The sequence below is a fragment of the Euprymna scolopes genome, chromosome 30, assembly GCF_053919585.1.
Source record: "Euprymna scolopes isolate OS-2025 chromosome 30, ASM5391958v1, whole genome shotgun sequence".
NCBI classification, from domain to species: domain Eukaryota; kingdom Metazoa; phylum Mollusca; class Cephalopoda; order Sepiida; family Sepiolidae; genus Euprymna; species Euprymna scolopes.
The window spans coordinates 71,563,309-71,581,075 of record NC_136511.1 but is presented as its reverse complement, the minus strand read 5'-3'; positions in this window follow the sequence as shown (position 1 = coordinate 71,581,075).

Here is a 17,767-nt window from a genome sequence, read left to right as displayed (position 1 = left end):
CACCACTAACCTCCTCATGTTAAGAACTGTGTATGGTATAGACACGACTAACCTCGCCATGATAAGAACGGCTTTTGGAATAGACACCTCATTTTATGAGTGGGGAACTGTCAAAGTATTTGCTCAAAGTTCACCCTTGATACATGCTGTCAGCATACCCACACACACGGAATATAACCCCGCCAAAGTTGGAGTGGGTGCGAGTATCGTGCAAAGAAATGTACACTTTTTGTCGCTTCTGTGTAGAACAGTTAATTACAGTGCATGCCATTATATCTCGAAAACTACTTGCCTCCTCAAAAGTTAAAATAGATTGTGTTATTCATCAGAGTTCTAAACCTATAGAAGTTGTTAGTTTAGAGGAAATGGTGTAGTTGGTGTTAAGGTAAAGAAGTACCTAAAAAGGTAATGTCTGTACAGTGTTGAAAATTATTCATGAAAATAGAACTAAACAAAAAAAAACAATATATAACAAATAAGTATATCCGTAGGCAATATAATAATGGGGAAATTTGTATTTTAGAGGCGTAAATTATTTGAGAGACAAAGCAATAAAAAAAAACTGGCGTAAATTTCGTCAAATAAAAACCGAATGGAAATTATAAAAATGATAATTTATCTGGACGTTATCAGGTTTAGAGTGAAAAAATGTGTTTTACATATAAAAAAATTTTTTTTTTATGATTTCGAAAGTGAAAAATAGTATTTTTACCTCTAATCATCCCAATGTAGGATCGGTGCTACTTTAATGTAGGGAGCTACTACAACTCTCTTTTTATTAAGGGAATCGGTGCGAAAAATGAAATTGCCCTCTCTCTCAATTCCACAATTTAAAGTTTTTTCTTTTTGCACGTTAATCTCATCGATTAAAAAGTTACCATTCAGATAAAAAAGAAATAATTAAAAAAATATATATATGAATTGCCACCTGGATCATTTTTTAATCATGAGGTTGAGTAAAATATTGGCGCAATATTTTTCTCAGCGATGGTGTTCCATTTAGTAGAACGTTATAATTGAAAACTGATCCCCGACGATAAAAGTCATAAGAAAATTTTGTATCTGAAAGGTAAGTTTAAAATCGATAAGATTAACGTGAATAAAGTGTGAATTGTGAAATTTAGTGGGGGGGGTAAATTTCCTTAACGTCCGACACATATTTCTTCATCATCGCACAAGATATTTTTTATTAAATCCAATCAATAAAGGAAGAAAGCTAGGACTTTTTTTTTAATTTAGAAGGTAAATATTTTAGAAACGTTACCATAACATGTAATGTAATAACAAATATAATGAAATAGTTAACGGTATTTGAAATAGAAGTAAACATCACCTGAGATAGCTGCGTTTTTTACATTTTTATACGAAAGTTACGATTACTTTGTTTGTGCAACTTTAAGCTAAATGTTTTGGTTAATTTTTGCAAACAGTAGTTTTTTAAATAGAGAAAAAGAACGAAAGGAAAGTGTAAATAATTTTTAAAAATGGGTGGCGCTTTGTTGGCTATTATGATCAAGGGTTGACGTGTTCGTTTGTTGTATGGTTTTGTATATTCCGGAATAATAGAATGCCATGGTCGCAGCCGATGGGAATAGGCGGAATATTAGTGGGGAGAAATCATTATTTTCGAATATTGAAGTTTAATGGTAATTGAATGTGTATGCGTTTTTAATCTCGTTAATAAGAGTGTCAGATCAATATAGTTATAATGGTTATATATTTACACGGTCTTGACTGCGAGAGTGAAAGGGCCTTTCAGGTAGAGGGGGAAATACGAACTACTTCGTCTGTATATATTGGCAATTTTGATGATGTCGCTCGTAGGAAATAAGGTAGCGTTTTACTATAACAAATAAATTTATCTGCGACGACATTCAAAATTTACAAATGATGGTGGGTAATAGTTTACACATAATAAATTATATGTGGCATCTATTACTGCAAACCTACCGTAAGTTGATCCAGAGGGGGATTTCTGCAATCAAAATATTATATACAGAATAAACTAACTGCGTTTCACACAATTAGAACCTCTTTACGGCAACTATTTTTCTTACTACGGTTACATATGTAAATGAAAAGAACTATTTGCTATTTCGTTATCATTGCCCATGAATTAACACTTTGACTGATTTTACTTGGACACCGAGGCGACTATGTTTCCTCCTTATTACGCATAAACAAGTTCTCAGAATTACTACTTCTTTTCGGCAACATTTACATGAACTTTTGTACTTTGTTCTGTTAGGAAGGCAACAAGCGGCGAAGATAACGTATAAAGAAAGATTTGCATAGATTAAATTACTTTAAAATGTTGCTAGAAAAAAGACTCCGTGCCAACAAAACACCTTGGTCACATATTTATTAGATTACATTAATTCATTATATAAATCTCATTTGTCTATTTAAATGTATGCATGTATGTATGCAAGTATATATGTTTGCTTAATACTTTCGACAGAGGGCACAGCTTTTCACCAAGTCGATATGCTATTGAAGCTCTTTCAGACGACAAATATCGAAAAGTTGACCAAAAACATAAATTTCCTCACTCTCAACTGGGCACTTGTTTACAAGGAGGGGCCACATTTTTCGCGGATATTTTCCAAAGTCATTCACCCTTTTCCATTAACTAGCCTTGATTTAAACCTACGCCAATTGCGGTTTGGCGATGGATGCAACGGCAAAGACGACACGTTTTTTTTTCACGTTCTTTTTCTCCTTCGCTGTACGGGTTCGAGACTGCCTACCTACTCTCACATTTTTTTTCTTTTTTGGCTCAACACACTCCACCAAACATCCGAGCACGTCGAGCACCCAGGAGAGTTTTAAATAAATGCCAACAAGAAAACGCTAAACAAACAAAGCATATAAGTTACATGTTTATTTTATTAATTTTTTTTCATTTCTTGCTGCACTTACTCTTTTATAGTATTATTTTATTTAAGGTACACATTTATCAGGTAATAATGAATTACATTTTCGTTATCTTTCCTAATAAACTAACATTGTAAATTCTTTAATTTTGTCCATGGGCATCTATTAATTCTGTCATTTATCCTGGCGTACCTACTTTACCATATTATTATTTTATTACGAACTGGATTAACATTCCGTTAACTTTCTTGCTATAATACTATACAATTATTAATTCCTGCATTTTAATTTTACACTGTAATTGTATAAAAACCACTGATTATTCAACAAAATAATAAAATATTAACTAATAACACAACACTTTACATTCAAATGGATGTGAGATTTTTATATGTAGGATGCAGGGTACTGCACTTATTTTTGTATTTTTATATATCTTTTTATTCCACATCCGCGAGGAATTTCTCTGTTATTTTATTAAGACGGAATTACTTTTTCGGCCATTATTCACGGGTTGTTTCAGACAGCAAACGGTGTTTATTCCGATCTCTGGTAAGAACGGATTGCGGAATAAACACAATCTGCAGGTTGGACAACCGCTACACATTGACCGAAATAGTAATTCGTTCTTACTAAAATAATAACGGGGGCATCCTTTCGGGTAACAGTGTACATGTACTAAAATACATATTAAAATTAATGCACAAACTAAAAGAGTGTTCCTGCCATTATAATATATGACCTGTTGATCCAACTAACAACCGTACTTAATTTTTCTTTCGGGTGGAGTGGGAGGCATACTCCTACCGGGCAACGTCGGTACATGGGTCCAACTTGTATATAATATAGTGTTATATATATATATATATATATATATATATATATATATATATATATATATATATATATATATTCTTAGTCCGTTCTATCTTACACGATGAAAATCCATCGTTTTTCCTCTTGGCTCTTACAATCTCAGCGTCAAACCTGTCTTTTTACCTCACAGTGAGAGGCACAATTGTCAACGTTCCTCTTTCTATGAGACTATCCGTTTAGCACAGATCTCCTGCTATGCAAATCACTGGAGAAGTATGACTACATGCGATCGAACTATACGAATACCCGCCGAATGTTGCCATCATGTCGACACGCGTCTACACCATGTAAACCTGACTGTCCAAATCCACACCTCCCCCTCTTTCTCTCTTTCTCTCCCCCCTCCCCCCCTCTCTCTCTCTCTCTCTCTCTCTCTCTCTCTCTTGAAAGCATGTCGGCCTCCTCGGATGTGTGTTGGTCGAATATTCTTCAGAGTGACAGGTGAGTCGGTGAAAGAATCCCCGTCGCGAAGTATAGAAGGAACGCGGAGTCAAAACGCATAAAAAGAAAAAAAAAATGTTCTGCAAGCTTTCTATTGAATTTATTGACATTTGCGTATAAGAATATAGAATGATGGAACTTGTTCCCTCCCTGCAATAACAGTCATATCGTGGAAATTGATTTTTTATTTCGAAATATTACGGGAGAGATCTGCACACCGATGACAATGGTTTTCAAATACAACATCATGTGCTCTCGAAGACATTATCTAACTACCTCTGATGAGTTACATTTTAAACTTTAATTCAAGTCATTATATAAATATAATTTTATAAAATAAACATCAGTTTATCTATAGTGCGTTGTAAATTACAATATATTGAAGAATGCGCCACATCTTAGAGGCATATGAAATGTCTTCCCAGTATATCATGGTGGATTCTACACTAGGGCAGAAAATTATACGATTTGATTGAAAAATTGACGATTCCACCGATTTCGATTACAATAAACTATGGGGGGCATCGAGATCTTTGCCTTCGGGACAAGATCAAAGTGTAGTATCTGTTCTTCAAATGCTGCACTTCTATTTCTTGTTCTCTTTCGGTGGAGGAGAAATCCTTAACGACTGAGACAATTTTTTATTTTTGTACCTTTTCTCCACGTTAAAAAACGACCCTGGTGTCTAACTCTGTCCCGTGGGGAGGCATAGTAAATAGGTACAATAAACTATGGGGGCTGTAAAACATTATTTAGCACACACACACACACACACACACACACATATATATATATATATATATATACATATATATATATGTATATATATATGCATATATCATTCAATCCCGGCTAACGCTGGGTCTCCTTGTTAGTATATATGTATGGATAACGAGGTGTATGTAGCGTTTGATGTTATTGTCATTGTATTCGACCGTTCGACATAGCCGTTATCAGCACTCTCTGGCCCCTGAATAGACACGTGGCTCCGTCTGAGGTCGATCGATAGGGCAGGTGCGTCATAACATTGGAAGCGGTCGGGACAAAGGGACAGGGTTACAAAAACAAAATCCATAGAAACGGGGCACAAGCAGTATATATATATATATATATATATATATATATATATATATATATATATATATATATATATATATATATATATGTATATATATTCTTTTATTTTTACAAAAATAAAAGTATGTCCCACCAAAATATATATGTGTGTGAGTATATATATATATATATATATATATATATATATATATATATATATATATATATATATATATATATATATATATATAAAAGTGAAAGTGCATGTCTGTGTGTGTGGGTCTGTGTACATTTCCCTACGCAATAAATCTTTAGTCTACAGACTCGAAATTTGATATAAAGGGTACTGAGATTAGGGAAAATCGATGTTATTGGTTTTTGGCAACAAATTTGGCGATAAAGGGGTCAAAGTTTAACGATTTGACCTTTGAGAACTCTACCAAACTCCTCTGATAATTTTCGGTCTACACACCTGAAATTTTAGATATAGGTTTAATGGACATGGATCTAACTGAATAATTTAAGTTGAGCCACAAACAATAGGTTTTAAGGGGTCATAATATGGATCAAATTAAAAAAAAAAGTGATCGCTTTTTTATCCTTTTGCTCAACATACACCTCTAAATACCCGGGCAACGCTGGTCACCAATGTTAGTATATATATTATATCTATAAAAGTGAAAGTAACTGTTTGTTGTATGTGGGTGTCTGTGTACATTCCATACGCAATAACTCTGTCAATTTGAAGTCTACAGATATATATTATATACAGGGAAAATCGATGGGACCGAATTTCGGCCAGAGATTTGGCGATTAAGGAGTAAAAGTTCAAAGATTTGACTTTTGAGAACTATACCAAACACTCCGACAATTTTTGGTCTAAACACTTGAAATTTTAGATATCGGTTCCTTGGACATGGATCTAACTTAATAATTTGAATTGAGCCGAACACAATAAATGTTAAGGGGTCATAATAGGTGTCAAATTTTAAAAAAAGTGACCATTTTTTTTTTATTTGCTCAGCATACACCTCCAAATACCCGGGCAACGCGGGGCTGAAATGATAGTATATATATATATATATATATATATATATATATATATATATATATATATATATGATAAAATAATACAATATACATATATATATATATATATAAATATATATATACACACACACACACACACACACATATATATATATATATATATATATATATATATATATAATAAAACTAATACAAAACATGTTGCGTTTGGGAACTTGAAATTAGTGAATATTCTATATTAGATTATTAGGGAGAGTGCTTACTTTATGACCGTAATTTTGAATAATTCTGTTGAGTGACCTTTGGTTTAATATGTTGAGAGGAAAATTATACAGAAAGGATTTTGATTTTAAATTTGACAGAATCATTTGAGCGGGTCAAAATTTCCATCACGTAAAAAGATAAGCAAACTTAGATATTTCCTGGTAAAAATATGCCATTCAAGACTTCTCTATGTAAATGAAAGCGACGTTTTTTTTTCTTATACCCATATTTCATACGTCACCGGAAACGTAACTTACTTTCATATCACGCGCCAAGCGTAATCTTCGACATATTAGAAAATATAACCGCTGTAAACAACCCATGGATTATATACCATCATTTTCCTGACAATAGTCGCTGAGGCGTCGTGGTTGCTATAGAAACCAGGCATAAAAGTCGTCGCCTACCGCCTTACATAGTTTTTCAATTTTAAACACCAAAAAATACAGCATAATTTTTGTTTTACCGAACGAAAATTGACATTTTTTCACAATATAGCGGAAAAGGTGATCTATAAAACTGTAATTATTGTTTGAAATTTGGTCGAAAAATTAGTAAGCTGTTTTATTCCTAAAGCTGCCACTTAATCTTATATTTCAAACATTACCGTGTTTGTAATTACATACATAATTATTAATATATATATATATATATATATATATATATATATATATATATATATATATATGTGTGTGTGTGGGTGTGTGTGTGTGTGTATATATAAATTAATGCAGATAGAATATTGATCATCAATTTACTCTCAACAGCTTCGTAACTCTCGCTAACCTTGTTTTGACCTTTAGTCCTTACATTCTGTTCTAGACTTTTATGAAAACCAGGGAATTAGTGCTTTTTCCGGGTCATAATTTATCCATTTAACATTTATCTTTGTTTTGTTTTTGTTTTTTTTTTGTTTTTGTTTTTTATTTGCATTCACGTTGTTGTTGTTGTTGTTGTTGTTTAGGTCTTTTTACCAAGTGGATTTGTGTTTTATCTTGTCTCTGGAAGGATCTCCGTAACATACCTACTTACATTGGTAGCTTCCTTCAGTCTAGAGAGACTATAGATACCCACTGCGTGTGGATATTTTGGGGGTATGTGTTGTGCAGTCTAAAACCACACCTGTCCTGAATCCGCGTTGTAAAATTCCAGAGGCAAGTGAAGTTTCAGAACGACGAGAAACCATGCCGAGATAAGCGGAGAGCACATACAGCCCGTGGAATGCCCAAATTGTCACCCATCTCGTACTAGCCAGGCTCAACGTTACTTAACTTCGGTAACCTGTCGAAAACCGGTGTGTCAACGTGAGTCTGCCGTATACATACATATATGGGTGAGTTTGTATATTATTTCCATATAGCATGATGTTTTTTTTCAATACTAGACAAATCTCACACATAAACCATCAGCAATAGACGTGTAAAAGAGAAATCGTAATGTTTATGTAAACGATATCAGCTGCCGAATATATGAATATTAGGTCACAGCAATAAGTGATCTCGGTTTGATGCACACAATGTGAGCTTATTGTTCGTTTAGATACAGGTGAGGAGTCCGTCTGATGTTCGACCCGATATTAAATATAAAGGCGGGGCAGGGAATAAGGTCGATGCGATTTCTACTACAGACACCCGGCAACTGGGCGGGTGGCGTTACCAAGACAAGTTTGGAACCTGTTGAGCAGCTGCCCCGCCATTGTTGTAGGAGCACTCAAATGTTTTATATGCATTGCACATAGAGTCAAAATTAACGTGTGTATGTTTTACAAAAGACTCCAAAGATCGCTAAGCAATATATATATACATATATATATATATATATATATATATAACTACTTAATTTACTCACATAAAATTAATATGCGAAAGTATACATTTATGCGTAAACTTTAAGTATTTACTTCAGAAGTGCTCAATACGTGGGTAGAGCTAGTTAGTAAGTTATAAAATGTATATGGCGATTAAGCTACACTGAATATTCCGCGTTTCATCCACTCTAGGATTCTTCAGGCTTATGCGTATGAGCCTGAAGAATCCTAGAGTGAATGAAACGCGGAATATTCAATGTAGCTTAATCGCCATATACATTTTATAACTTACTATATATATATATATATATATATATATATGTATATATATATATTTATGTATTTTTATATATGTGTGTATATATATATATATAGTTTTATAAAACTATACTTTCGTATATTAATTTATGTGAGTAAATGAAGTAGTTATATATATATATACATACATACATACATATATAACTTACTATATATATATATATATATATATATATATATATATATATACATGTGTGTGTATATAGTAATTTATAAAAATATACTGTCGTATATTAATTTTATGTGAGTAAATGAAGTAGTTATATATATATATATATATATATATATATATATATATATATATATATATATATATATATATATATAAAGCGATGTGTAAGTCATCAAAATCGTGAAAGCTAAAATCAAAATATATCCGATTTGTAATAACATGTTATTAACGGAATAATCTATAAATTCCAATTTCTTCTTAAGACACCATAAACTTCAACTATTAATTTTAGACATTTTCCTCAGTTAGGATCTTTTGGATTAAATTATATATATATATATATATATATATATATATATATATATATATATATATATATATATATATAGAGAGAGAGAGAGAGAGAGAGAGAGAGAGAAGTATATATATATAGAGAGAGAGATTTGTAATTTTTTGTGTATTGATATTCATATTACCCCCCATTATTCTATTAGAATTGCATTTACGAGCAAAAGAACTAGCTAATTTGCGTGTTATTTAAAACATTCGTTTTAATTGCCTATTGCTTTTTCGGTTTTCTTATGGGATGATCATTGTTAGTTAATTATTACATGTAATTGTATTAATGCAGATATTCTACATGATTTATACTTGCGTAAGATTTTCGTAACAAGCTTATAGTAAACACAAAGATCTTTCCGTATATATATATATATATATATATATATATATATATATATATATATATATATATTTATATGCATACGTATATATTTTTGTTTACAAAATTGCCTACCGACTCCTCTGTCAATTTTTGGTCTACAGATATGAAACTTCATATATAAAGTATTTCAGCCTATGTGAAATTTATATTTTTTGTTGAAGTCCTGGAAAATTTCTAACAAATATGAAAATATAAAAAAAAAAGAATTTTCCATGTAAAGGTCGAACGTCGGCATTACGAATATGTATGTACGATGAATACCTATTGGTTACTATTTCAATTTTAAGCCTTGCAGCAAACATGTCTCAATAGCTCAGTCACTAAAAGCAGGGGGTAAAAATCTTAAGTACAGCGTTTTGGCTCTGATGGTGCAAGAGTATATATTGGGTCCAATATAATACGAAAATCTGCATTAGCCAAAATATCATATTTAAATGTATTATACGACCGGGCAATTCCGGGCGTCCTTCTTATATCTATCTATATATATATATATATATATATATATATATATATATATATATATATATATATATATATATATATATATAGCCAGTAGAGTTTAGTTTCCTAGAAGTACATCCAATGAAACAACACGTGTTTACCAAAATAGTGCTCAATGAGTGAACAGAGCATGTATATTAATTTTATTTATACAAACATTAATGGCTACATATGTGCATACATGTTTCTGTAATCACCCACGTTGGGGGATTACGTCTTCAGGCCAAGAACTACCTTCAAAAGTGACATTTCCACCAAATACATTTTTCTACTTCGTTTATCAAGTTAAAAATACAACCTGGGTGGGAGTCAAAAAAACAAAAAACGGTAAAAGGATGAGTGAGGTCTCTGAAGATGATAAACATCTTTTTTTCTTTTCCCCTTCCCCCATGTAACCTAACTTTTGGCTTTTTATGACATAGGGTACTTGAGAGTTTAGTTTTCTTGTCTTAGAGTCTGTAAGTTAATAACCTTAGCTATGGTCAACCAAGTACTGACCGTTGCCTTTTTAATCTACCTCCACCCACACATACACGCAACACACACATAACACATCCATACACAGACACTGCCAACACACACATACACCCATTAATCAATATATTCAAAAGCGAATCCATGCTGAACACTCTTTGTTTTATTTACTGAAACTAGACAATGATTCTGAAACTACATAGAGGATAAAGTAAAAGTTTCATTAAGGTAAATAAAAAAATATAAATAAATAAAAATAAAAATAAAATACATAAATAAATAAATAAATAAATAAATAAAAATAAATAAAAAATATAATAAAAAATAAACAAATAAATAAAATAAAAAAAAATAAAAATAAAAATAAAAATAAAAAAAATAAATAAATAAAAAATAAAAAAATAAATAAATAAGAATAAAGTAAAATTAAATTAAAACAAATAAACCAACAAAATGTGAATAAATATAAACCCGAAAGTTTTCTAAACCCCACATGTACCTATATGCGTGTATCAATACACCTATAAATGTCTAACATTTATCTACACCCGCGCATATATACACACACACATTACAGACATACAGAGACAAATAATAGTATTTTTCTTTACTTATGCAGCGTGGTAACATCTTCGTATATGCAATATTATGCTACCCGACTACAGACGGGTGTACATATATATACATATATATATACATATATATATATATATATACATACATACATATACACATATATACACAAACACACACATACATACATACATATACATATATATATATATATATATATACACATACATACATATAAACACACACACAACAGACATACATATACATATCAACACATACATACATATATAACATATATATAAACAACATTCGGACATCCATACATTTTTGTAATCTATATTGTTACAACAATTCTATACGAGGCAGCCTATTCTAATAGTTCAGAAATATACGTGTGTATACATACATCTACATACAATAGACACAGAGACACATCCACATACAAACATACACACCGATACATAGATACAGATATACATATATATATATATATAAACATACAAACATACATGCATACGTAAAATACACCTATATATCCAAAGTCACACAAATATAGACATATATATATATATATATATATATATATATATATATATATATATATATATATACATGCATACATGTACCGTGCCACCAAATGATACATCTAAAGTAGAAACAGACATGAATACACCTACTGTATAAATTCACTTTTTCTATCAAATTCCACTTCTCTAGTTATGTTTCATGGCCCCTTCCGCTTGTTACACTTTCTTAAGTTGTAGGTTTTTACCGTAAAAATTGACACTACGTAAAAATTTATATTGAATTCAGCATGAAGTTCATAGGGTTATCCTCATATTTAACAAAGATTCTTTCGATGGTAAGGCAGATATACATCAGATGTATCACGACACAATAATAATATATAATAACATATGACAGAAATCAGAGTATTTAGGTTATATAAACCTAGTATATAAGCTTATATATTGTAGTACTTACCTTCATCTTTGCTTATTCACACTAATACCCTTATTCCTTTCTCTTCCATTCACCCTTCATTCCTTACTTTCTTTCATCTATTTATTTCTTCTATTTTTTTTTTTTTTTTTTATATTAATAAATTATTTTTCCTACCCGGGTCTATAAAGATCATATATCCATACATGCACACACCCAAAAATATCGATATGCATACATTATTACGGGCTTCACTCAAAACGATCTATTACTCATTTAGTTCAAATATACCTTCATACAGGTACTTATTTCGGCTAGTAATAACATAACTGCTCGATGAAGTAGAACATTAAGTGACTTACGTAACCCATATGGGTATGATTATAGTTGTGACCTCACTTATCCTCTTTGTGGGGGGGTATTTGATGGGGGTTAGTTGTACTTATAGCAGTTCCATTATCCTAATTTAGAGTTCCTTAAGTGCATTATTCTGAAATGTTTGCAGGATATAGCAGTTTCTTGTTTAATATTCAATAATTTTTCTCGGTCTTTAAACCTAGTTATCTCAAGTTTTTCTGATAAGCACAATAGACATGGTGAGTTCAATGAGTGGCAAGTATTGGCCCTTCTAATAATATTCCATTCTATACTAGGTGTTTTATTTTCTCTAACTAATTTCCAGTAATATAACGATAAGGAAGTGTCCTTTTCATATGTTTGATTATTCATCGAGCGTGTATGTCCATAGAATCTATTTTTGAAAGTCATTTGGGTACTCCCTATGTAGAATCTTTCGTCCCTTGGGTTCTCCATCGGGAATATCCTTGCTTGGTATACCACCGATTAGGTCAGACATTCATTTTTTATTGGGCATTCCTCAGGTTTTTTACAGTTACATTTATTCACCGCAGTGTTTGCACTAGTATTCTCCCCTTCTCTATTAGTCGTCTTTAAAATTCTTCCATTATGCTTATTTATAATCCTTTCCAAATTATCACTACAGCTGTAACTTAATTTTAATGTATTTTTATTAAATATCTTATGTAATATATTATTTGGTGGGAAATGCTTATTAATAAGTTGTAAAAATTTTGCACCCAGTTTTGTTTTCAACATAATGTTAAAGGGGGGGTGAACCAAATAATTTTCCTACCACGATTTCTAGATCCATTTGTGCTAGTGTTATTTATTTTATATTTTATCTCTATGTCCTTATATCCACTATTTTTAAGTGCTGTATTATAAATAGCTTTGCAATTATTGAAAGTTACTTAATTAGATGAATTGTTACTTATTCTACTTTCAATAGATAACGGTATATGTTTAATAATGGATGGTGGATGGTTAGACTGCGGGTGTATATAAATAGGATTAGCGTTATCCTTCATATATGGTTTATAAGCATTTAAATCCAGATCTAAAGTAACGTCAAGGAAATCAACCTGTTTTAAGTTAGCATTAACTTCTACTTTTAGGCCAAAATTTTTCATGTCCCTATGGATTGCTCTCCTAATTTGATCGCATTTAACACACAAAATCGTGGTAGGAAAATTATTTGATTCACCCCCCCCCTTTAACATTATGTTGAAAACAAAACTGGGTGCAAAATTTTTACAACTTATTAATAAGCATTTCCCACCAAATAATATATTACATAAGATATTTAATAAAAATACATTAAAATTAAGTTACAGCTGTAGTGATAATTTGGAAAGGATTATAAAAAAGCATAATGGAAGAATTTTAAAGACGACTAATAGAGAAGGGGAGAATACTAGTGCAAACACTGCGGTGAATAAATGTAACTGTAAAAAACCTGAGGAATGCCCAATAAAAAAATGAATGTCTGACCTCATCGGTGGTATACCAAGCAAGGATATTCCCGATGGAGAACCCAAGGGACGAAAGATTCTACATGGCTTTCAAAAATAGATTCTATGGACATACACGCTCGATGAATAATCAAACATATGAAAAGGACACTTCCTTATCGTTATATTACTGGAAATTAGTTAGAGAAAATAAAACACCTAGTATAGAATGGAATATTATTAGAAGGGCCAATACTTGCCACTCATTGAACTCACCATGTCTATTGTGCTTATCAGAAAAACTTGAGATAACTAGGTTTAAAGACCGAGAAAAATTATTGAATATTAAACAAGAAACTGCTATATCCTGCAAACATTTCAGAATACATGCACTTAAGGAACTCTAAATTAGGATAATGGAACTGCTATAAGTACAACTAACCCCCATCAAATACCCCCCACAAAGAGGATAAGTGAGGTCACAACTATAATCATACCCATATGGGTTACGTAAGTCACTTAATGTTCTACTTCATCGAGCAGTTATGTTATTACTAGCCGAAATAAGTACCTGTATGAAGGTATATTTGAACTAAATGAGTAATAGATCGTTTTGAGTGAAGCCCGTAATAATGTATGCATATCGATATTTTTGGGTGTGTGCATGTATGGATATATGATCTTTATAGACCCGGGTAGGAAAAATAATTTATTAATATAAAAAAAAAAAAAAAAAAAAAAATTGAAGAAATAAATAGATGAAAGAAAGTAAGGAATGAAGGGTGAATGGAAGAGAAAGGAATAAGGGTATTAGTGTGAATAAGCAAAGATGAAGGTAAGTACTACAATATATAAGCTTATATACTAGGTTTATATAACCTAAATACTCTGATTTCTGTCATATGTTATTATATATTATTATTGTGTCGTGATACATCTTATGTATATCTGCCTTACCATCGAAAGAATCTTTGTTAAATATGAGGATAACCCTATGAACTTCATGCTGAATTCAATATAAATTTTTACGTAGTGTCAATTTTTACGGTAAAAACCTACAACTTAAGAAAGTGTAACAAGCGGAAGGGGCCATGAAACATAACTAGAGAAGTGGAATTTGATAGAAAAAGTGAATTTATACAGTAGGTGTATTCATGTCTGTTTCTACTTTAGATGTACCATTTGGTGGCACGGTACATGTATGCATGTATATATATATATATATATATATATATATATATATATATATATATGTCTATATTTGTGTGACTTTGGATATATAGGTGTATTTTACGTATGCATGTATGTTTGTATGTTTATATATATATGTATATCTGTATCTATGTATCGGTGTGTATGTTTGTATGTGGATGTGTCTCTGTGTCTATTGTATGTAGATGTATGTATACATACACACGTATATTTCTGAACTATTAGAATAGGCTGCCTCGTATAGAATTGTTGTAACAATATAGATTACAAAAATGTATGGATGTCCGAATGTTGTTTATATATATGTTATATATGTATGTATGTGTTGATATGTATATGTATGTCTGTTGTGTGTGTGTTTATATGTATGTATGTGTATATATATATATATATATGTATATGTATGTATTTATGTATGTATGTATGTGTGCGTTTGTGTATATATGTGTATATGTATGTATATATATATATTATATATGTATATATATATATGTATATATATGTACACCCGTCTGTAGTCGGGTAGCATAATATTGCATATACGAAGATGTTACCACGCTGCATAAGTAAAGAAAAATACTATTATTTGTCTCTGTATGTCTGTAATGTGTGTGTGTATATATGCGCGGGTGTAGATAAATGTTAGACATTTATAGGTGTATTGATACACGCATATAGGTACATGTGGGGTTTAGAAAACTTTCGGGTTTATATTTATTCACATTTTGTTGGTTTATTTGTTTTAATTTAATTTTACTTTATTCTTATTTATTTATTTTTTTATTTTTTTTATTTTTTTATTTTTTATTTTTTATTTATTTATTTATTTATTTTTTATTTTATTTATTTGTTTATTTTTTATTATATTTTTTATTTTTATTTATTTATTTATTTATTTATGTATTTTATTTTTATTTTTATTTATTTATATTTTTTTATTTACCTTAATGAAACTTTTACTTTATCCTCTATGTAGTTTCAGAATCATTGTCTAGTTTCAGTAAATAAAACAAAGAGTGTTCAGCATGGATTCGCTTTTGAATATATTGATTAATGTGTGTATGTGTGTGTTGACAGTGTCTGTGTATGGATGTGTTATGTGTGTGTTGCGTGTATGTGTGGGTGGAGGTAGATTAAAAAGGCACCGGTCAGTACTTGGTTGACCATAGCTAAGGTTATTAACTTACAGACTCTAAGACAAGAAAACTAAACTCTCAAGTACCCTATGTCATAAAAAGCCAAAAGTTAGGTTACATGGGGGAAGGGGAAAAGAAAAAAAGATGTTTATCATCTTCAGAGACCTCACTCATCCTTTTACCGTTTTTTGTTTTTTTGACTCCCACCCAGGTTGTATTTTTAACTTGATAAACGAAGTAGAAAAATGTATTTGGTGGAAATGTCACTTTTGAAGGTAGTTCTTGGCCTGAAGACGTAATCCCCCAACGTGGGTGATTACAGAAACATGTATGCACATATGTAGCCATTAATGTTTGTATAAATAAAATTATTTATATATATATATATATGTGTGTGTGTGTATATATATATATATATATATATATATATATATATATATATATATATATATACATATATATATATATATATATATATTGGGGTGTGTGAACTAGCAGACCGCTCGCCGTTGCCCTATCGTAAAATACCCTTAACTATTATATTTTAATTCATGCAGATTTCGTATTTATTATTATAGAGTTAATTTTCTATCGATTATTATACAGGGTCATCAATATTTAGCGTTACAGTCTATTTCAAACAATAATTGTACTCATATTTCTCGGTATTCTTCAATGTTTGACACTTATTCATGAATATTTATAGTTTCAGATACAAGAATATAACCATGGGTAGTATTTTAGACAAGCGGACTGCAATTGTTGAGCTGTTTAAAGCAAGAAACGCCAGGAAGGATATCTGTAAGAGCCTGAAAGTGAACAGAATGCTGGTGTGGAGGACTTTAAAACGTTTTTTAGGAGACTGGAGACATTTAGAATAGGCTAGGGCAAGGTCGCCCTCGAACAGCTAGAAACCCTGCATTTGTTAAATCCATCAGAGAAAAGATCAGGAGGAATCCTAAGAGATCCATCCAGAATCTGGGCAAAGAGTCGAGAGTATCGCATGGGACGACGTCAACTGTACTCCGAAAGAACCTGAAGATGTATCCATTCAAGCATTTCAAGAAACAACACCTTTCTGCTCAAGTTGTTGATAAACGACTACAAAGATCTCAGATTCTTCTTTCCCTCATCCACGATTGCACGCTACCATCTCTTCTTTTCAGTGATGAGAAGAAATATTATGTTGGACACCACTTTACCACCCAAAATGATCGGGTTTGGTCGAGTGATGGGGATGAAGGATCCCGCGTGGTAACAAGGAAATAATGTGTCGCCTCTGTGATGGTCTGGGCAGCCGTGAGAGAGTTCGGTAAAAGTCCCTTTTTTGTTGTGCAGGAGTAAAATTAAACCAACAAAACTATCAAGATGACACCCTCGTTGACGCATTGTTGGGCATAGAAGCATTCAAAAAACGTCCCTCATCTTTTAAGCACGACTCCGCACCATCACATGGGGCCAAAAACACCAAGGAGTAGCTTTCCGAGAATGCCCCGCACTTCATTTCCAAAGAGTAATGGCATCCATCTT